The sequence below is a fragment of the Echinops telfairi genome, unplaced genomic scaffold (genome assembly GCF_000313985.2).
Source record: "Echinops telfairi isolate 266 unplaced genomic scaffold, ASM31398v2 ScPeMD7_7467;HRSCAF=8505_1, whole genome shotgun sequence".
Taxonomy (NCBI): Eukaryota; Metazoa; Chordata; class Mammalia; order Afrosoricida; family Tenrecidae; genus Echinops; species Echinops telfairi.
Genome location: NW_022111368.1, coordinates 35,378,858 through 35,401,786, shown reverse-complemented (window position 1 = coordinate 35,401,786; position 22,929 = coordinate 35,378,858). Strand labels below are relative to the sequence as shown.

The 22,929-nt window shown below is 38.8% G+C and overlaps 1 protein-coding gene and 1 non-coding gene across 2 annotated transcripts in view; both read right to left on the bottom strand.

Annotated features, from left to right (window-relative positions):
• Positions 1-22,929, bottom strand: part of CTNNA2 (catenin alpha 2) — a 1,370,089-nt gene that overhangs the window by 1,306,504 nt on the left and 40,656 nt on the right. The gene's annotated exons all lie outside the window — the stretch shown is intronic.
• Positions 15,241-15,302, bottom strand: LOC115873283. Its single transcript, XR_004048329.1, has one exon. It is a non-coding gene; the product is annotated as a U7 small nuclear RNA (small nuclear RNA).

Genomic DNA, 22,929 nt, shown 5'->3' with positions numbered 1-22,929 from the left:
TTCTTAGATACCGTCTAGTAGGTTCTGATTTATAGCAACCCTAAACCCAACAGAATGAAACCCTGGCAGTCCTGTGTCATCCTCAAAATTGTTCCTAGGCTTGAGTCCATTGTGGCAGCCACTGCGTAAATGCATCCATCTCCTTTAAACCTTTCTTCTCTTTCACTGCCCCTGTATTTTATCCAGCATCATGTCCTCCAGGGACTGGTCTCTCCTGACAATAAGTCTAAAGTATGTGAGAAAAAATCTCACCATCCTTGGCTCTAAAAGTAATGTGGCTGGACTTCTTCCAAGACCGATTTGTTTGTCCTTTAAGCTCTCCCTGCTACTTTCAATATTCTTCATCAGTACCATAATTCAAATACATCATTTGTTTGGTCATCCTTATGCACTATCCAAATCTCACATGCGTATAAGGCAATGATAAATACCATAGCTTGGGTCGGGCAAGGCTTAGTCCTAAGTAGCAACCCTGTTTTCCAGTACAGTAAAGAGATCTTGTACAGCATATTTACCCAATGAAAGGCATTTTTTGATCTTTTGACTTCTGCTTCCACGACCATTGATTGTGGATCTATCCATGAAAGACAAAATCCTTGACAACTTCAATCTTTTCTCTGTGCATCATGATGGCACCTATGGGTTCAATTGCGTGGATTTTGGTCTTCTTTACATTAAATTGTAATCCATACTGAGGTTTGTAATGTTTGATCTTCTTTAATTTTATGTACAGTGAAACAAAACCAGATTGCCTCATTTCTTCAGGTCTTGAAATTTTTCTATACCTTGCATTTGAAATTATACTATACCTTGCATTTGAAAAGGTATAGTTTTACTCATTTCTTTTTTTTAATCATTTTATTGGGGCCTCATACAGCTCTTATCATAATCCACACATACATCCATTGAGTCAAGCACGTTTGTATACATATTGCCATCATAATTTTCAAAACATTTTCTTACTGCTTTAGCCCTTAGTAACAGCTTCTCATTTTTCCTTCCATCTCCCACACTCCCTCCTTCATGAACCCTTGATAATTTATAAATTATTATTATTTTTTCATGTCTTACACTGAAGGATGCCTCCCTTCACCTATTTTCCTGTTGTCCATCCCTCTGGGAGTGGGTTATATGTTAATCATTGTGATCAGTTCTCCCTTTCTGCATTCCCCGCCCCCACCTTCCCCTTCCCCTTCTGGTATTGCTACTCTCATTATTGGCCATGAGGGGCTTATCTGTCCTGAATTCCCTGTGTTTATAACTCTTATCTGTACCAGTGTACATGATCTGGTCTAGCCAGATTTGTAAGGTAGAATTGGGGTCATGATAGTGGGAAGGAGGAAGAATTAAAGAAATAGAAGAAAGTTGTATGTTTCATTGGTGCTATACTGCACCCTGACTGGCTCGTCTCTTCCTTGTGACCCTTCTGTAAGGGGATGTCCAATTGTCTACAAATAGGCTTTGGGTCTACACTCTGCCCTCTCCCTAATTCACAGTGATGTGAATGGTGTGTGATGTGCTTCTTCTATGTGGACTTTGTTGCTTCTCAGCTAGACGACTGCTTGCTAATCTTCAAGCCTTTAAGATCCCCCAGGCACTATTTCTTTTGATAGCAGGGCACCATCAGCTTTCTTCACCACATTTGCTTATCCACCCTTTTTTTTTCAGCAATCGTGTCAGGAAGGTGAGCATCATGGTATCTACTCAGGAAAACATTTAAGATTTCCTTTTCTAACAGGTTTCTGCCATACAAAGATTCTGACTTTGACATTTTTTATTGTGTTTGAAAACTAGGTAGGAAAAGGAACTCCTACTGACAGCCTCCTTCTGGGGGTTGTGGAAAGGCTGGGTGATAGGGAGAGGAAGGGGGAAGGAAATAAATAAATAATAGAATGTATCTTAAAGATAGCTATAATAATACAGATAGATAGATACATAGGTATACAGGTATAACATAGATTTTTAAAGATTCTTCCAATTGGAATTAAAGATTCTTCCAATTGGAAGTAATTGCTTCACTAGTTGAAGCAACTCATATGTTCATAGACATTTTTTTAAGATGAGATAGATAAACAGCAGGGACAAAATTCAGAAAAGTGTCTCCAAAAATTGATTTAACAATTGATCTTAAAATAAATCTAATGAATATAGATTACCACCAACTTTCAAGTTTAAAAACTGAGAATCAAGGAAATATTACATAATTTACTGAAGTAGGGAGTTGATTTTTAAACCAAGTTTTGTCTGGCTCCAAATTATTTTTTACTGCATATTTTACATACAAATTATTTTAGCAATACTGATTAATACTGGGTTTCCTTTGTATTAGAAAATGGCTAGAGTATCACAGTTAAATTTCAGAGATGCAAGTTTGCGCATCTGAGATCTTTGGTACTAAGACTCGTCACACATCCCTTGAGGGCCTAGTTTGTGCAGAGAAAGTAACTAGGCATCTATATGTTGACTGGTCTCAATCCAGGAATTGTCAGCATTGTAATCTGGCCGTAAATGTGCTAGACTGGAAGGCAGCAATGCCTTTCTCTCTGCAGACCATTCTCTCTTTAGATTCATAGTGAACCAATAATAAAACTGAGAATCAAGGTCAGTCCCCAGAATTCTGCTAAGGAAGTCAAGGTCAGAACTTCAAACCTTCTGTGAACTAGATCGATTTACATGGAAGAGAACCTATGACCCTCAGCCACGGGCTCATCACTAATCCTGCTCAGTTAATGTGCAAACATCAGCTGTGACGGTACAGATTAAATGAGAGAAGGGGGTGTCTCAGTATAAATCCATCATTCTCACTGGAAATATCACCCACAGAACCTTTGTATTAATGATGAGTCAGTAGAGCCTTCTAGTTCTATGAAGAAAATGCATAACGATAATCAGAAAAAAGGCAAAACTAAAGTACAAGGAGTCAACAAGATCTCATTTTCCCCAAAACTTGAGGTTAATCTGGTTTGACAGTGATTTGATTAAAAAGTAAAAAATATGGAAGGAAAAAATGTAATGGACCCAGAACTAGTAAGGTGTCAGCATAACACATAGGTTTCAGTGAGTTGAATACATTTTCAAAACAACCAACAAAAAGATTGATAGTTCTTCATATGTGTCCACTTCAGGGCACAATCTTACCAAATGGAAACTGCAGGAACGTTCCTTAGTCAAAGTCAGTAAGTAAAATAGGGAATTGTCTCTGAACTATCAACAGACTTAATGTGAAACACTGTTGCCAAGCAAAACTGGCACAAAACAGGAACAAGAATTTCAACACTCTAGTCAGAAATCTGTCCATGATACAGACAGAATACAGCTTGATATAAATCTGTTTTTTACAATAAGAAAACACTTCTTCTTCAGAAATGACTGGCAACATGAACAAAGCAATTAACCAATAGCATCTGAGAATAAAATTTAATATTCCAACACACTTAAAATAAAATAAAGCAACTAAAATATTAAAATGAAACAAGAAAATCTTTATATGCGATGATTGATTGCCTCTTCTAAATTAGTAAGAGAACTATCCTCATTAATTATTGAAACTTACAACATGAATGGGAGCTATTGAAGTGAAACTATAAGAGTTTCAAGTCAGTCATACTCTCCGCTCAAGCCCTGCCAGTTCTCAGCATCTCTGTATTCAGAGGCACATATTCCAGGGACAGGTGACAGGGTGGGTGGTTTGGTGTTTTCTTAGCTACACGAGTCCCCAGAGCATATACTCTTTTATAAGTGTAATATTTTGCTTGTGAAGAGGAAAATTCTGAAAAAGTAAATTTACTCAAGAAAGCACACAGGATATATGAACCAGAGTTTTGTTTGTTTGCTTGCTTGCTTCTTTGTCGCTCTCATAGTTTAAAGAACTACAGCATAATGCTTGCAGTTCCATTTAGCAAAAGTGGAACTCACAGAGAAATATGGGATGGGGTAAAAAGAGCGATCTATGAATACCGCCCACCAAACAGAAGGGCATTGTGCCTGGAAAAGTGGAGGGGCAACAGTAAGAGCAAGTCCGGGTGAGAAGGAGGTGGAGTCGCGCAGTGGCTGCAACAACGGGCTCAGACTGTGAGATGGCGCAGACCAGTGTTTCGTTCTGTTGAGACACGGTCACTGCGTGTCAGAACTGACTTAACTGCGCCGAACAACAAATACAATAACAACAACAACAAGATATTAACCAGCGCCAGACACAGGCTCTTCGGGGCTCTTTCGTTTTTGTCTCTAAAGTGAGGAGATGTAATTAAATTACTTCTAAGTGGTCTTTGTGAATCCTTGGGTGGTGCAGTTAAGGTCCTAGCTACTGCCCCTAAGGTTGGAGGTTCAAGGCCACGCAAATGAAAAGTCGGGTGATCTAGTCGGAAAACTGAAGGCAACACAGAGCTCTATGGAGTAGCACCGCGCTACTTTGGCCTACATGAAGTCCTACGGGCTGGAATTCACTCAAAAGCAACTGGTTTTAAATTGTCTTTAAAGCACTGTGAGGCTCAACACCAATAAGTCTGATACTCATTGTGTGCACTCTGGAGCTTATGTTGCATACCTTTTTGGGCAAAGTGAAAAATCTCCAAACTCACTGCCATCGAGCCACTTCTGACTGACAGGCATAGTGTAGGTCACAGCAGAGCTGGCCCTTTGGGTTTCTGAGCAGTTGATGGGTTTGAACCACCAATCTTATGCTTAGCAGCCAAACACCTATTCTACAGTACCATAAGGGCTCCCTCTTAAGGCAGAACAAGGCAAAATGACAAAGAACAAAATAAAATACATTAAGAAAATTCAAAAATATATCATCAATTTCCTCATTAATGGAGTAAGGGCAAAAATTACCGATTTGTAGAGCTGTAGTGACAGCAAAATGAATTTAGATCCTGCACAGTGAGTGAACAGCACAACCTGATAGTCATTAATATTCAGTACGTGGTGCTTTACCCTCCTTTCTGATGATCTATTTTATTCTACATATTAGCATTCTCACAGAACCTTAGTGATCTAGCAAAGGTCGAATCCCCAAATCACTGGGCTATTTGAAATATCTCCTACACTGGCAATGGGTCAGACAAAATTACTTTCTTAATTATTATTAATTAGATGTCCCAGACCCACTAGAAGATAATTCTCATAATTATCCCTAGGCTGATAGTTCACTGCAATTCAGGATACAAATTTATATTTTAATATTAGTTGTATGCCATGTATATGAGCATAACTTTTTTCATAATATTCAGCATCTCTGTATGAGACCTTTTTGCCCTGAAACATTCAGAGAAATATTTCCATCAGTAAATGTAAACTAGGAGTTTCTTCAAATCTACTACAACATAATTTTACTTCAACATACAATAAACTATTAATATTGTTTTGATTTATAGTTTACATCACTCACACAATACCTTCAGGCATAAACAGTTATAAAGAGTGTCCAGTATATGAATGACAGCAACTCTCCACCCACTTGTGTTAAATGTCACAAAAGCATTTTAACTTAAGAAGACTTCCCAGTGAAGGAGACAGCAGAACAAGCATAATCACTCAACACCAACAAAAATGTACTTCTAGATACTTCGTGATAAATAATATAAAATACCAAAATCAATGCAGCTATGAGAGCACGTGATTTTTTAAAATTTCTTTTTCCATTTAAATGCTACTTTGAGGTCTATAAAGTGTGCCTCACCCAAGTCATGGTATTTTAAATTTCTTTATATGTTTGCAAAAGCTGGATAATTAATGTGAAAACTGAAAAAGAATTGATGCCTTTGAAATAAGGTGTTAACAAAGAATATGACCCAAAAGAAGAACCAAAAATCTGTCCTAGAAGTACAGTGGGAATGCTCCGTTGAAGCAAGTATGCCGTGGTGCGACAGTTACACACACTGTAGACATGTTATCAGGAGAGACAAGTGCCTGGCGAAGGATGTCATGTTGGTAAAGTGTAGGGGCAGCGGGGAAAAAAGGAAAGCCTTACAGGAGAAGGAGTGACACAGTGGCTGCAAGGATAGGCTTAAACATGGGAACAAACGCGATGATGGCCCAGGACCAGGCAGAATTGTGTCCTCTTGTGCCCAGGGTTGTTCTGGATGGGAACCAAATCGATGGTACCCCTCAATGACAATCCAGGTCTGGCTCACAGGGGACAATGCAGCCCAGAGAACCACTCAGGGGTAGTTTCCCTGGTCTGTGAATGCATACTAAAAGCAAGTATACTTGTCAATGAAAGATCTCCCAGTTTGGCCCCTTGATCTTTTGGAAAATCTGTGTCCAAATATGGAAGACCAAGTAGAAGTCTCTGGTGTTTTACTCCTTATCATTTCAAGACACCATATTAAAAAACACCATGTACCCCAGGGTATGTGTGTGTGTGTGTGTGTGTGTGTGTGTGTATATATATATATATATATATATATTTATTTATATATATATATTTATATTTATTTATTTATATATCCCCAGGGGATGACAGAAAACGGTGTTTACTTTAAAGACCTAAGAAACCAAGGTATCAGTTTCCATCTTATCACAAATGTTTCCACCACTTTACTGTGTTCAAAAACAAGATGGGTCCTGACAGAAGAAGATAAACTCTTGCAAACTAACCCAGTTCTAACCTCAATTGCAACTGTGGTGTTTTCACTGCAACAAGTTAACACCCCCAAGGTATGCAGTTATTAAGCTTGGTGGTATATTATTTTCCAACCTAACTAGCAAGTAAGTTCAGAAGCAGTTAAAGGGGACCTGGGAAGGAGTACGTATATCCACTATGTCAATGAGAGTCAGCTAAAAAAGGGCCAGTGAACAAGAAGGAAATGAGGCAAGCGACATTGCCATTAGGGAACTATGAGACGTGGATAATACAACTCCACCAAAAGACATTTGAATTCTGTCATTTAAAAAACTCTGTGAGCCAAAACATATTTATAAGCCCTACATTATATTTTTAATGAGTAAATTGAGGTACCAATGTGTTAGACTTATTAGGATAGACTCAATCTTATTTGGCTTTTGCTAAATTAATTTTGGATGAATAATTAGAAATAGTTCTGGGTTTCTGAAATGTAAATATATTTTGCTTGATCTGCAGACACATATTTCATCAGAATGAACAATTCATTCTTTAAAATCTATTCCTGAGAGGGATACCTGCACAAGGTGTGTGCTCACTACCCTGTGGAAGGGTATTCTCTAGGGAGTAATGACAGGAGAAGAGGGGAGGGGAGATGGAGAAGGGTTCAACAGGTAGCCTGAGACACATGCCCAAGGTCAGAGGGAGGGGGTCTCCAGGGAAGGTGCAAGGCAAACTGGGCCGAGCCAGGCATGAAGTTTTTCATCCACAGGATTTTCCCTTTCCTCAGGAAATAGTCTTTTAAAATGTGAAAGTAGAAGCTGAATGATTAACTGCCAAGTTCTAAGCACAGGTGATCTTCACATCTGTGGTTGTGGACTTCACCATGCGGAGTAAAATGGCTCAGTAGATCTTATACAAAGACTTGGTGCTTGAAAGCTAATTTCCTTGGGGCATCAAACATGATTGTCTGTTTAAAGATAAGTCAAGAGATGTGGCTGTATAGATTTATTTACCAAGAGATCTGTCAGATTCAGAGACTACAATTGAAATTAAACAATCAATTTATATTAATAATTTAACTGAAGATAAACATTCCTATGAAATCAACATCATGAAAAACAAAAAAGTTGACGTTATCAAGGATTTCATTCTACTTGAATTTACAATCAATGCTCATGGAAGCAACAGTCAAGAAACCCATGACATTACTTCAATGGGTGAATCTGCTGCTGGTGATCTTTTTAAAGTATTAAAGAACAAAGATGTCACTTGAAGGATTAAGGTGGTCCTGACCCAAACCATAGCATTTTCAATTGCCTCAGATGTAGGTGGCAGTTGTACAAAGAATAAGAACGGCCAAGGAAGAATCGATGCATTTAAAGTCTGTCAACAAAAAAATACTGAATATCTATCTGTATTTACCAAGGCCTGACAGAAGAACAAACAAATCAGTCTTGGAAGAAGTACAGACCATAGGATGTGGAGAGAATATGTTCACGTATATCGGACACGTTTTCATGAGAAATTAGACCCTAGAGAGGGATAGCATGCTGGTGAGAGTAGAGCATCAACACGAGAGAGGAAGACGCTGGAGGAGAGAGACGCACTCAGGAGCAGTAACACTGGCCTCACACATAACAATTGTTTCTGAGCACGGGCCAGGGCGTGGCTTATTCTGTGAGACATCGGTTATAGTTTGGAACTGGATCCATGGCCCCGGCCACACCAGGAACTATCCTACTGGCACTGCAGGAATGACTCTATCTTTCACAGGATGTCTTGAAAGGTGAAGATCACTTACACAATTATCAGGAAAACAAGGAGTGATATTTGGGGCAAGTGGTTATTCACTTCCCTCCATAGAAAGTTCTGAAGAAGGAGTTTATAGCTATTGTCAATATGAGGTAAATAATTGTCAAAATGTCAAAATATTGTCAATATGAGGTAAATATTGTCAAAATGAGGTATTTTTCCTATGATTTCTAAAGTAGTTTCATAAACACAGGTCATATGTTGAAAGTTTAAAATGATTTAGGCTTTCGTAGTCATCAGAATATCTATTTAGGAAGATGCAACAAAACAAAGTCAAACCTTCTGTTAGATCAAGGACTTTATTCAATGTGTAACATCACCAACAGGAGGTAAGCCCTACAAATAAATGACAGTGATAATGCTATCCTTAAAATCTACCCTTTGATATAGCTAAATGCATACAAAAAAATTAACCCTATGAATTTAAAGAATGCACAAACCCCTCCATCAAATATCAGAACTCAGTGAACATAAAAAAATACACTGATGAGGAATTCTGAATGTGTGGGATGTGGGAGTCTGTGAAAAATACATCAGCTCATTCCCTAGGTTCACTCATGTTGAGGAGACCCAGTGTACATGGGAACTCATACAGGAGACACACTGTACACACACATTCATACAGGAGACCCAGTGTACACATGCATTCATACAGGAGACACACTGTACACACGCATTCATACAGGAGACCCAGTGTACACATGCATTCATACAGGAGACACACTGTACATGGACACTCATACAGGAGACACACTGTACACGGGAACTCATACAGGAGACCCAGTGTACATGAGTACTCATACAGAGAGACCCAGTATACACACGCATTCATACAGGAGACACACTGTACATGGGCACTCATACAGGAGACTCAGTGTACACACGTGTTCATACAGGAGACACACTGTACGTAGGCACTCATACAGGAGACTCAGTGAACATGGGCACTCATACAAGAGACACACTGTACACGGGCACTCATTCAGGTGACCCAGTGTACACGGGCACTCATACAGGAAATCCACTGTACACGGGCACTCATACAGGAGACCCAGTGTATACTGGCACTCATACAGGAGACACACTGTACACGGGCACTCATACAGGAGCCACACTGTACACAGGCACTCATACAGAAGACACACTGTATACAGGCACTCATACAGGAGCCACACTGTACACGGGCACTCATACAGGAGCCACACTGTACATAGGCACTCATATAGGAGGCACACTGTACATGGGAACTCATACAGGAGACCCAGTATACACACGCATTCATACAGTAGACACACTGTACATGAGCCCTCATACAGGAGACACACTGTACACATTCATACAGGAGACCCAGTGAACACGGGCACTCATACAAGAGACACACTGTACACGGGCACTCATACAGGAGACCCAGTGTACACGGGTACTCATACAGGAGACCTAGTGTACACGGGAACTCATACAGGAGACCCACTGTACATGGGCAGTCATACAGGAGACACTGTATATGGACACTCATACAGGAGACACATTGTACATGGTCGGTCATACAGGAGATAATGTATATGGACACCCATACAGGAGACACACTGTACATGGGCAGTCACACAGGAGACCCAGTGTACATGGGCACTCATACAGGAGACACTGTATACGGATACTCATACAGGAGACACATTGTACATGGGCACTCATACAAGAGACACACTGCACATGGGCACTCATACAGGAGACACACTGTACACGGGAACTCATACAGGAGACACACTCTACATGGGCATTCATACAGGAGACCTAGTGTACACAGGAACTCATACAAGAGACACACTGTACACTGGCACTCATACAGGAGACATTGTACACAGGCAGTCACCATGGAGAAGTTTTATGTTTTTCATAGCTCTAGACCCCTTCAATGTCAAAGAATTCATATCAAAGAGAAATCTTATTTGTGTCCTGAATGTGGAAAATATTCATGTCACAGAGAACTCCTAAGTGAGGCCCTTTGAAGTCTCAAATCCAAAGATACTATCTTGTCATGTATCACAGAACATCAGACAAATATTCGAAAACCTATAATATTGCTGAAGCTCTTTTCCTATTAGAGGATCCATACTAAATAGCCATCATAAGAATGACACCATTGTAAAAATCTCTTCAGCCAGAGTTTTGCCTTATGGTAAATCCCTACTAGAGAGAAACCTGTAAATACATCAGTGTTATCATAAAGGATATTCCTAGTACTCATCCCTAATCTACTGGAGATTAACCAACACAGTGAGGGGGCTGGGGGTTTGAACTGTTAGACTTTAGTGGCCCAACTGCATGCACCAGCAGGGCTCCCTTACACTAGAGAAGAGAACTACAGAAGTAATAACCGTGAAATTACCTTTCGCTAGTATTCACCTCACAGCAGATCAAATAACTCATATTGGAGAGTAATTCTTAACATTCTTAATTCAATGTGGGATCATTCTTGTTAATAGTAGCTACCCAGGTTAAAAAAAAAACACTTGGTAATACGATGAATATGAAATATTAGTCACCAAAAGCAATATTTTATTTGCTAACCAAGAACTCACCTGGAGAAAAGCTGTGGATTCCAGGTACATGGTATGTTAGTCATTCTATTAACCCGCCCACCGTTTCTCTGTCACTTCTAGAAGTAGAAAACCAAAAGGAAAGAGCATGCATGCTCAAGAAAAAAATTCAAGTCTCAAGATGCAATACGAATACATTCTGTGAGCAAATGAGATGGAAAGAAACCACAGAGTCACTGGACCGGAAGGAACTGGTCAACATTCCAACCTTTCAGGAGACAACCTATGAGTATAAGCCAATGGTGTTGATAGAAGTAGTTGCAGCTGCACTGAAAGCATTAGCAAAAATCAAGGAGCTCAAAGAATTGATAAATACCAATTGAAATTTTTGAACAGGCTGAAGAAGCACTGGAAGCACTTACTCGTGATAGGTTTTTTATGTCAACACGGCTCCTGTAAGAAGATGTGGGAGGAGTTTAGCCTGTCAATCAACTCACAGATAAATGACTTGCTGGAGGTGGGCCACTCTCTCTGCTTTCACCTTCCTGTTGACAAGCCACATGGAGTCACACTGAGACCTGAGAGAGCCCTGGAGATACTTCCACTGCCACTGGATCCACAAGACTTTGCACCCACTGGCCTGTGATCTTACTGCATTTTTGCATATCATTACATAGTCTGTGTGAGTCTGAAGAGGGATTTCTGGACTAATATTGGACTTATGGGTTAATATCAAACTTATGGTCTTGATCTGGACTGGACTGGGACCTTTCCTTAATATACAATTACTCTTTGATATAAAGACTTTTCTTATACATATGAGTCTCTGGATTTGTTTCTTTAGTCAACCCAGTTTAACACACTCGTTTATGCCAGGACATTTGGAAGATAGCTACTTGGCCAACTAACTGGAAGAAATCCATATTTGTACCCATTCCAAAGAAAGGTGACACAAGAGATTGTTCAAACTGCAGAACAATACCATAGATATCACATGGAAGCAAAACTATAATGAAGATCATCCAACAACAATTGCCGCAGTATACTGACAGGGAGCTGCCAGAGGTTTAGGGTGGATTCAGAAAAGGAGATGGATTCAGGGATGTCATTGCTAATGTCAGATGGATTGGGGCTCAACATAGAGAATACCAAAAAAATGTTTTCTTGTGAAATTTTATTTATTATGCAGAGGTATTCAACTGTATGGATCGTGACAAACCATGGATAGCCTTGAAAAGAATTAGAATCCAGAACACTTCCTTGAGTTCATAAGGAACTTGTACATGTTTCGAGAAGTAGTTGTGCAAACAGAAATGCATGGTTTAAATCCGGAAAGGTATGTGTTAGGGTTGTTTCCTCTCACCACACTTTTTCATCTGTATCCTCAGCAACTCATCAAAGAAGCTGGATTATACAAAGAAGATTGTGGCATGAGGACTGGGGGAAGGCTAATTAACAACCGGAGATGTACAGATGGTACAACCTTTCCTGATGAAAGTGAGGAGGACTTGAAGCACTTGCTGATGAAGATCAAGGATTGCAGCCTTCAGGATGGATTAAGACTCAATGTCAAAAAGACCAAAATCCTCACAACAGAACAAACAGGTAAAATCATGATCAATGGAGAAAAGACTGAAGTTGTTGCCTTGCTTGACTCCACAATCAATGCTCATGGATGTAGCAGTCAAGAGATCAAAAGATACCTTGCATTCGGTAAATCTGCTGCACAAAAACTTCTTTAGAGTATTGAAAAGCAAGGATGCTGCTTTGAAGAGTAAGGTGTGCCTGAGCCAAGTCATTTTCAATTGCCTCATATGAAGGTGAAAGTTGGACATTGAATAAAGAAGTCAGAAAAATAATTGATGTGCTTTAATTGTGGCACTACTGAAGAATATTAAAGGTACCACTGACTGCTTAAAGGGCAAACAAATCTGTCTTGGAAGGAACACGGCCAGAATGCTCCATAGAGGCAAGGATGGCTAGATGTTGTCACACATACTTTGGACATGTTGACAGGAGAGACCAATCCCTAGAGAAGCACAGTCCACTTGGGAAAGTAGAGAAACAGCGAAAGAGAGGAAGGCCTTAAGGAGTGCGATTGACCCCGTGGCTGCAACAAGGGGCTTCCACACAGGAACACTTGTGATGAGGGCGCAGGACGAGGCGGTGCCTCCTTTGTTGTGCTTGGCCAACAGGTGGCTATTCGTTGGTACTTAACAACCTTGACACTTAACAACAACCTGCCCACTCTTGTGTATAGAAAACTGATTTGGGAGGAAAAGAAAAAAATTATATTTCAGTATACAAATAAAAACATATTGATTTTTTTCCCCACAAATTTTACAATTCACTGCAAAAAAAATGTTCCTGTGAATATTCTTGTCCAACCGTGAAGTCTTATGCCTGTAAAAGATCACTAAATAGGCACGTTGTTGTTGAGATATAAACAAACACTGAGCAGATTAATAAATGAGAATGCTATTGTAAGAGGTCATTGAAGAAATGACCAAAAAAAATTATAGTTACTGCAAAGGATGAAAGATGAGAAATTCTACTCAGAGAAGTTACTATGTCACTCATTGTTCATTTGCTCAGAGCCCTTTGGGATATTTAGTAGTTTGGGACACAGTGCGATGTCTCATCAACAAACCACATTTTGATAGCAGCCTGTAAATGTAAAGCAATCAAAGAAGAATTAATTTACACTACTGCAGTACCCTATTTTAAATATATTTGCATGTGATTAAGAATTAAAGAGCATCTATAGATAAGAAACAGAAAATGAACAGAATTGACTTGGTACATAAGGGAATTTTAAGGTAGTTTGTTTTTAACAGTTTCTTCAGTGTTATTATAATTATTCTAACACTATTTTTTAAAGAAAGATTTGGTTTCTTTATTCTGTTAAGAAAGCATGTGTACAAGTTGCTAGCAAATCTTCCCATTAAATTTAAAATCGTTTTAGGTCATAGAATTTTTCAGTTTTGAAACATAGCATTAAAGGCTTTCGAGGATTTAAAAACACAGTAATTCTCAGTAACTTTGACATACAAAAAGTGCTGGGCAGCCAGATAGTGCAGGGGAAGGTAAATTTTAATTGGAAGCATAAGCGAGGGCAACATTTAGAGCAATTGTGCTCACGTGATAAACACAGTACTGTACAGTGCTGCCCCTCTCCAAGTTATTTTTGGACATTCATTTAAAAAACAAAAGAAAGAAAATATAGTAGTCAATAGCAGAGGTTGGAACTAAACACCCTACATTCAAATCCCACCTCTGTCTCTAATGAAGTGTATAATTTAGGTGATATTACTTAATTTCAATATGTGTGATTTTTAGATAAGCTCCTTGGTAAAAGAGGCTTAGGTAAGTAATCATATTTACCTCATAAAATTGTTTTGTTTGTTAAATTAATAAAAATATAAACAGATTAGAATAGTACCTGAGACATACTAAATGCTTTATAATTACAAACTGTGATTACTACTATTATTGCAATGTCTAATTTAAAATCATTTGATTGCTAATATGACTCCAGCACGTTTATACTTCACATCCAGTCACGTGCTCTCTCTTTTTATCAAATCCAGCATTAACAACTTGAGAGATCACTGGGTGTATACTTGATTTCTGAGGGTCAATAGGGCACTTTCAATATTTGAGACAACTGTATACCTGTGTTGTTTTCATAGTTGAACATTATGAGTGTATATATATTTAATGAAGGGTTTTAAACTGGTTTAAACCATTTTACTGATCAACTGTTTAATCTGATGAACCATTTTAGTCATGGCCCATGCAGTAAAATCAGAGCATAACATTCAGGTGAAGCAAAACAGTAGCTGGACAGGGGAGAATTACATAGTAAAGCCCTGAAATAGGAAGCTTAGAAGAGGCCTAGTGCACCCTTGCTGATGGTGAATTGAGCCCTGATACAGGAGACTGGATTCTTGCCAGGACTGTGTAGAGCAGTGGTTCTCAATCTGTGGGTCGCAACCCCTTTGGGGGTTGACCATCCCTTTCACAGATGTTGCCTGATTCATAACAGTAGCAAAATGACAGTTATGAAGTAGCAACGAAAATAATGTTATGGTGGGGGGCGGCCCCCACAAGAGGACTGTATGAAAGGGTCGCGGCATGAGGCAGGTTGAAAACCGCTGGTGTCGAGTGACACACATTCAAAGACAGACACATGGTTGACCACCTTCTGTGAACTGACACCCCTACTTTTGACTCTGTTGGGCAAGAGATTTGGTGGGTATTAAGTGAGCATGCGGCCCTTGCTGTTGTTTTTTTCTTTTGGTGTGTGTGGGGGCGGGGGGGAGGGGTTCCAGAAAAAATATAGAAAACCTGCTAGACAAATTCTAAAAGAGCTGTAAACACTTGAGTGGCCCTTGTTTCTAAGAGTAATTATTGTGTCTAGAAGGGGAAATAAGTGTCTGTTATGTATCCTCTTTCAGTTACAATTCAGACTCACATATACCTATTTAAATCTATTCACATTTCACTTCATTGGTCATATCTGAAATGGGAAGAACCAGTTTTAAACTCTGGTCTGGTGTAGTTAAGAGATCATGTCAGCTTCAACGAGAGAGAGCGAGAGAGAAGTATTACTTATGTAATAGTCTGAACGTAAACTGCTCATACTTGGTACAGCTCCCCTATGAGATAAATGCAGATCCTACGTTCTTATTGCATTTAAACCTCACTATGAAACTTCCATTTCATGGGGTAGATTTCTTTACCCTCCTTCAATTCTGTCGGAGAGCATCAAGTCAGGTAATGGACACATGGGTCTTCTCTACCAGCATAGGATCCAGAACTTAAACATTCATCGTCAATGTAACCATGTTACACCATTCAATATAACAATCATTCCAAAGTAGGCACTCCATAAATGCTCCAACTCATCTCTCCTTCCTTTCCTCTTCCTTTCGGATGAGGAAACAGCATTATAGCTGAAGGGGAGGCTGGGATACATATCGCCCTATACCCAATGCAGGTTTTCCATTATGATGCCTTTGAATTATGGTGTTGGTGAAAAATACTGAGTACAACATGGGTGGTCAGAAGAATAGAACTGGTCTCAGAAAAAGTGCAGTCAGAATGCTCCTGAGAAGTGAAGATGGTGAAAGTTCATCTCATGTATTTGCGGCATTTTGTCAGGAACGGACATTTTGCTTGAGAAAGCACAGGTTCAGTGCAAAAGAGAACATCCTCAGTTAGATGTGCTGACGCAGGCTGTGCCACAGTGGGGTTACACACAGGAACAATTGTGAAGATGGTGCAGGATTGGGCAGAGTTTCATTTCATTGAACATGGGGTTACTAAGGGTCAGGACTGACTACGTGGAGACAACAACAACAAAATTGCTTTTGAAAAAGTAATATGCCAATGGAGATTATGTGTTGTTTCTGCAACCTTATTATTCTGTGAAGTTCCGTTGAAATCGCATAGCTATTTGGAAGCAATATCCTGAGTTTTTCTGATATGATATTGATGTTGCAAATGTTAAAGAACAATGTATGCATTGGAAACTTGGCTATGGTTTTGCATATAGAAGTAGTATGTATCAAGACTACCTGTCATATTAAGAGCACCTAGAACTTTCTATAAGATTTGATGGTATATTGAATCTAAAGCAATCATTCCAAAATAGGCATTCCCTAAATGTTCATTCTCTTCTCTTTCCTTCCCTTCCCTCTTCCTTTTGTATGCCCCTAGCCTGTTGCTTTCTCTAGTGGGTAACAAAGCAGAAGTATTACTTATGCTCCGCGTGGGAGTATAATGAGAAACTCCTTCCTACAGAGAAGCTGGACGTCCCTTGAGCAGTGTTTAATGATTGGCAGCTGCTTTCTTTCTTACAAAAGTATTCTTAACACACTTAGGGAGTCCAGCAAGGGTGGCCAAGGCTACTTAAATTCTGGCATGCTTGCCAAGCATTTTCCTTGTGTGATTCACAGGATTTAATGTGTTCCATGTCCATTGGGAAGTCTATAAAAATCTAGCTTCTTAGTGTCACCAAGAAATAGCTCTGATCCTACCTGCCTTCATACTAAGTCACTGAAACCTACTTTCGCTCTGACCCCTAAACCATTAGAAATCGCTTACCATCAAAGTCACACGAGCATATCTGTGTCTTCTAAGGCACAGACCTCTCCATCGTGGCATTTGACACAGAAACGAGTAGAGTTATCTTCTAGACCTCAGAAGCTTCCTTGATATAATTACTAAATGCAACTTTAACCTGTCTCCTTAATCCAACATAATTTGTTCCAGCTACTTCCCTTATAGAAAGTAAATCGTATTTATCATTTCCCAAGCCATGAAATTCACTGTGCCCTTTATCTCTTAAGCTCAAGAGGTCATGGACTGACTTTTCTAGACTTATCCGATAACCCATTGGTTTCTTAGAAGTTCCACCTAATACATCCGCAGAAAAAAACTACAAGCTTGGGCTCTTCACAACCTGTTCCCTCCAATTGTACACTAGTTAAGGGATAAATGGCCTCTTTCTCTTCCTCGGGGAGCTCAGGCGCACAGTAGTAAAACACTCAGCTGTGCGTGTAGGTCAATTTGAACCTGCCAGGCACTACAATAGCAGAAAGATTAGGAGCTTGCTTTGCTAACAATTACAGACTAAGCAACCCTATGGGGGCAGTTCTACTTTCTCTTAGAGCGTTACTGTGTTGGAATCAATGGCAGTGGGTTTGAGTTGGATTTGGTGCTCAAACCCTAATATAGATGTTGTTGTGAAGAGAATTTACAGATGTAATTAAGGCCCCAAATCAGCTGACTTTAAAATACTGTATCCTACAGCGTCGCTGTGAGTCAGACTTGACTAGCTTTCATTTTATCTACTTTATTATTTTTATAACGATGACTTTAAATCAAACAGTCTGTTTTACCCTTTAATACTCCCAAATAGATGTAAATGAAATCTCAAACCCATGACAAATATATAATGGCCCTGGTTAATATGGGCATATGCACTACTTCCAGATACTACTAAGTTTATGAAAATATTTCATTATATATTCACATTTTCAGATATGGTCATCAGTGATCTGTTTGTTTACAATTTTAAAAAAGGATGGATTTTTAAGAAGTAGAATCAGGTGTGACTGAAGTGGCTGAATTATGTGGAAATAAAATGCCATAATGACCATGATCAGAATAATTAAAATCAAACAAATAAATGTGTCCAATTGTTCATTTTCAATAGCTGACTTTATAAGTATCCCATTACAGATACGTAGTTTACCATTATAATAAACACTCAAATGACAGCAGCCTGTCCATCTACTTACAAAGTATAAGTCCTGTTATATTTAGCATTGAAAATGAAGGTTTATTCATTGCCATCAATGAATATCACAGCACTTATGTTTTAAACACAACACAAAAACAACAGTTCCAGTATAAAAATAATTAAAAATGCATAAAACAATTTGGTATTAATTAAATTTTCAAAGTCTTCCTATAATCTGATAATTTGCTTAAAAAATTAAAGGTACATTTTTACAGAAATGCAAAATGGAGACTAAAAACTAAAGCCAAACTCACTGCCATTGAGGTGATTCGTGCTCCTAGCCATCCTATGGGAGAGGGCAGAACTGCCCCTGTGGCTTCCAAGAACAACTTCCTTGTTGTTGGGAGCCATGGAGTCACTTCTGGCCCATAATCACTCTACGCATGACAGGATTCATCACATTATTCCTCTGCCTAAGCCCATTTTTGCAGCCTCTGGGTCAATCCATTTCCATGAGATTCCTCCTCTTTTTGGTTGCCCCTATATTTTACCAGACATAATGTCCTTCTCCAGGGACTGGTCTCTCCTGACAATAGGTCCAAAGTATGTAAAACGAAGTCTTGCCATCTTTGCCCCTACGTATCACTCTGGCCCAAACAGAACAGTTTGTCCTTTCAGCATTCCGTGATAGTTTCAATATTCTTCGCCAGCACCACAATGCAAATGCATCAGTTTCCCTTTGGTCTTCCTTATCCTATGCACAACTTTCACACGAGGCAATGGAAAATAGCATGGCTTGAGCCAGGTGCACCTCAGTCCTCAAAGTAATACCCTTGCTTTTCAATACTCTAAAGAGGTCTTCCACCACGTCTGTCAGTATGTCATACTGTGGTGACTTGTGTGTTACTGTGATGCTGAAAGCTGTGTCACTGCTAATTCAAATGCCAACCGAGTCTCCTGAAGTGAACGGGTTTCTGTGGAGCTTCCAGACGAAGAACAGATAATAAAAATGGCACAGCTACCTACTCCAAGGAAGCAGCCGTTGAAAACCTTTTGCAGATCTTCTAAACATAGTCGTATACTAAAGGCCTAATGCATGGAAACAGAACATTGTTGGAGAGAGTTCCAGAGAATGGGCCCCTCAGGTCAGAGGCAAGGGTTGAGGTGAACCCTAAATGTGGTGGAGGAGGAGCTGATTTCTCTGAGTGGAGTTAACCATGGTGACCTGAGGCAGGTAAAGTCTTTGATAGTGGAGAATTCAGGATCTTCATTTGTTGATGGGCATGACTCATGGTAAGGAGAAACAGCTGCAAAAATTAGGGACTAGAGTGGGAGGCAAATGTTTTGAGAATGTGCATATGTGCTGGGCACAATGGATGTATGTATGGATTGTGATGAGAATTGTATAAGCCCCCAATAAAATAATTTTTTTTAAATGTGCCAATGATCAGAACTCAGAATGTCAAAGTATTCATCTAGGATAATTGGAAGTGACCAAAAAGGAAAAGGAATGCATCAGTGGTATTCGTGAGCTGAAATGGACAGGTATTGGCCATTTTGAATCATAGATCACATGATTTAGTACGCCAGGAATAACACAATCAAGAGAAAAGACATTGCATTCATTGTAAAAAAGGTCATTGCTGGATGATCATCAGCAAAATGTTACTTACATGTTACAAAATTTTACTTACATCAATGATAGTGTTCTACAGTTTGAGTATTCTGTTATCTTTCTTTACAATGGGTACTAATATGGATCTCTTTCAGTCAGTTGGCCAAGTAGCTGTCTTTCAAATTTCCTGGCATAGATGAGTAAATGCTTCCAGTGCTTCAGCATTTTGCTGAAGCATTTCAATTAGTATTCCATCAATTCCTTTAAACGTGTGTTTTGTAATTAGTGTTTTCACTGCTGCTTGAACTTCTTCCTTCGGCACCACGGGATCTTGCTCAAAGGCTACCTCCTGAAATGGTGGAATGACAGTTCTTTTTGGGGAACAGTGGTTCTGTGTATTCCTTCAATCTTCTTTTGATGCTTCCTGCATCAACGTTTTGTCCATCTAATCTTTCAATATTTCAACTCAAGGCTTGAGTTTTCCTTGAGTTATTTCTATTTAAGTTATGTTGAGCATGCTATTCACTTTTAGTTTTCTAACTCTAGTTCTGTGCACATTTCATTATATTATTTGATTTGTCTTCTCCAGCTGACCTTTGACATGTTCTATTTGGCTCTTTAGCTCTTTAAGTTTATCATTTCTTCCATTTGCTTTATGTACTCCAAGATGAAAAGCAAGTTTCAGAGTCTCTTATGAAATACACACAGATCTTCTTTTTATTTCCTGTCTTTTAAATAACGTTTTCCTTTCTTCATGAATGATGTTATTGATGGCTCACAGTTCACCAGGTCTTCTGCCATTAGTGTTTAATGCAGCAAATCTATTATTGAGATGTTTGCAAATTCAGGTGTGATAAACTCAAGGACATATTTTGACTCTGGTGGACTTGTTTTAATTTTCTTCAGCTTTACCCTGTACTTACATATGAGCAACTGACGCTCTGCCCCAGTAAGCCACTGGCCTGGTTTTAGTTGCTGATATTAAGCTTCTCCATGCGTCTTCCCACAAATGTAGTCAATTTGATTTCTGTGGCTTCAGCCTAGTGTCCATGTGTTTCATCGCCTTTGTGTTCTTGAAAAAAGGTATTTGCTTTTAAAAAAAGTCATTGGTTTTACAAAATTCTATCATGCATTCTACAACATCCTTTCTATCGCCAAATCTATCATCTCCACCTAGCATTCCTTCCTCTTTGTTTCCAAATTTTGCATTCTGATCAACAAGCATCTTGCATGTTTTGATGTTTGAACAATTTCTAACTGAAGTCATTGGTAGATTTCTTCAATTTCTTGATTACTCGTTTTTGTGGTTGGTGTATAAATTTGAAAAATATTTTATTGTTTGGATTTTCTTGAAGGCAGAAAGATATAATCCTATCACGGACTTTGCACTTCATGATTAATTTTGCAATGTCCTTTTTGAAAATTAATGCAATTCCATTTCTCTTTATTCTTTATTCCTGGCATACTAAATCATATGATTTTCTCATTCAAAATGGTCAATACCAATACAGTTCAGCTCGCTAATGTTTGGATATTGATCATTATGTGTTCCATTTAATTTTTTAACAACTTCCACTTTTCCTAGGTTGATACTCTGCACATTCCAAGTTCTGACTATTAGCAGATTTTTTTTCAGCTGTTTCTTCTTACCTTTAGTCATGCACAATTCAACAAAAGAAGATCCCAAATCCTCCATTGCCCCAACTTTCACTCCATTAATGTCACCATGGTCACACTCCACTCTAACTCAAGGGGAGCATCCTCCAGTTCTATCTCCAATGATGCTTTGTTTCCACTCATTAGGCCTTCAGTATTGGACATTTGGAAGCATACATTGTTCAATGGCTCTCCTCCTAAGTGGAGAGCTGCAACTTTCTTTGTTGTCTGTTCTTAGTCTGGAAGCTCTGCTGAAATCTATTCACTTTAGGTGACCCTGCTGGTATATGAAATAGCAGTGACATAGCTTCCAGCAATACATCAACATACAAGACCTACAGTATGACAGACAAGTCATGATAACTCTTCATGGGAGTATAAAGTCTCATCTTTCTTCTGTGGAGTTGCTGGTGGTTTGAACTGCTGTCCTTGTGGCTTACGGCTCGATTTGTAATGACCAATCCACCAGAGTTCCTAAAATGGTAAATACATGGAAAATCATACAGACATTTTATCTATGCATTTTGGGCAATTTACTTAAAATAAGAGTATGTGTGTGTTAGATTTCAAAATTTAAAGCAACTCCAATATCTTCTAAAGGTGGTAAATTAATAATTTATGGATTCTATTTCAGATAGTATGCTATGAATTTTATATGCCCTCTCCCTAATCCTTTGACATATGTGCAATTTGGTATTGTTAGTTCATTAAAATTTCCCAGTACTAGTGAGAAGATTTGAGATTTTGAATCTAAGAGATTTGTTCTAAATCCTAAGCTATTACTAATGCAGAAATTTAGACTTTCTGTTTAATGTTTGTGACTAAAATTTTTCTTTAATTCACATGAGCAAAAAAGTTATATATATATGAAAGTTAATTATTGCTTTCTGGTTAAGTTTGCCAAATTCATAGCACAAGATATAAATAATTCTAAATACAATTGCCATTCTATTTTTCCCCTTATAATGTCAGATACCATAACATGCATTTTTGTATTCAAAATCTCTCTACTTTGACATTGAAGAGTCGATAACAATGCCTCAACCCCAAGGCAGAAATGAAAACTGGAAGCCCCTTCTGGCTCTAGGAAATTATAGCAGCCAGACAAAATCCTTCATGTTTTCAATGCAAGTCTAACAGTGCAGAAAATGTTCACACACCGCATACTATTTTCAGTCTAAAAGTTTAGGTGCATTGCAGTTGTAGAATTCTAAAATCTACCTTTTATAAAGCTAGAGAGGGATGGGAGTATTTCAGAAGACCACAAAGCTTTCAGTTGAATAGTTTTAGTTTTTTAGCATTATGAAAAATTACCAACAGAACAGCAAGGGAACGGAGTGGCGAGGTCCCCAGGGAATGCTGAAGGTGGACTTTGGGCCCAGGGCGTGGTGCCTCAACAGACTAGACTGGAAAACACTCCTAAAGGCCAACAAACAGTCCTTGAACTAACTACAAACTTTTCTTTCTTGTGTTTTGTTTTGGTTTTTTG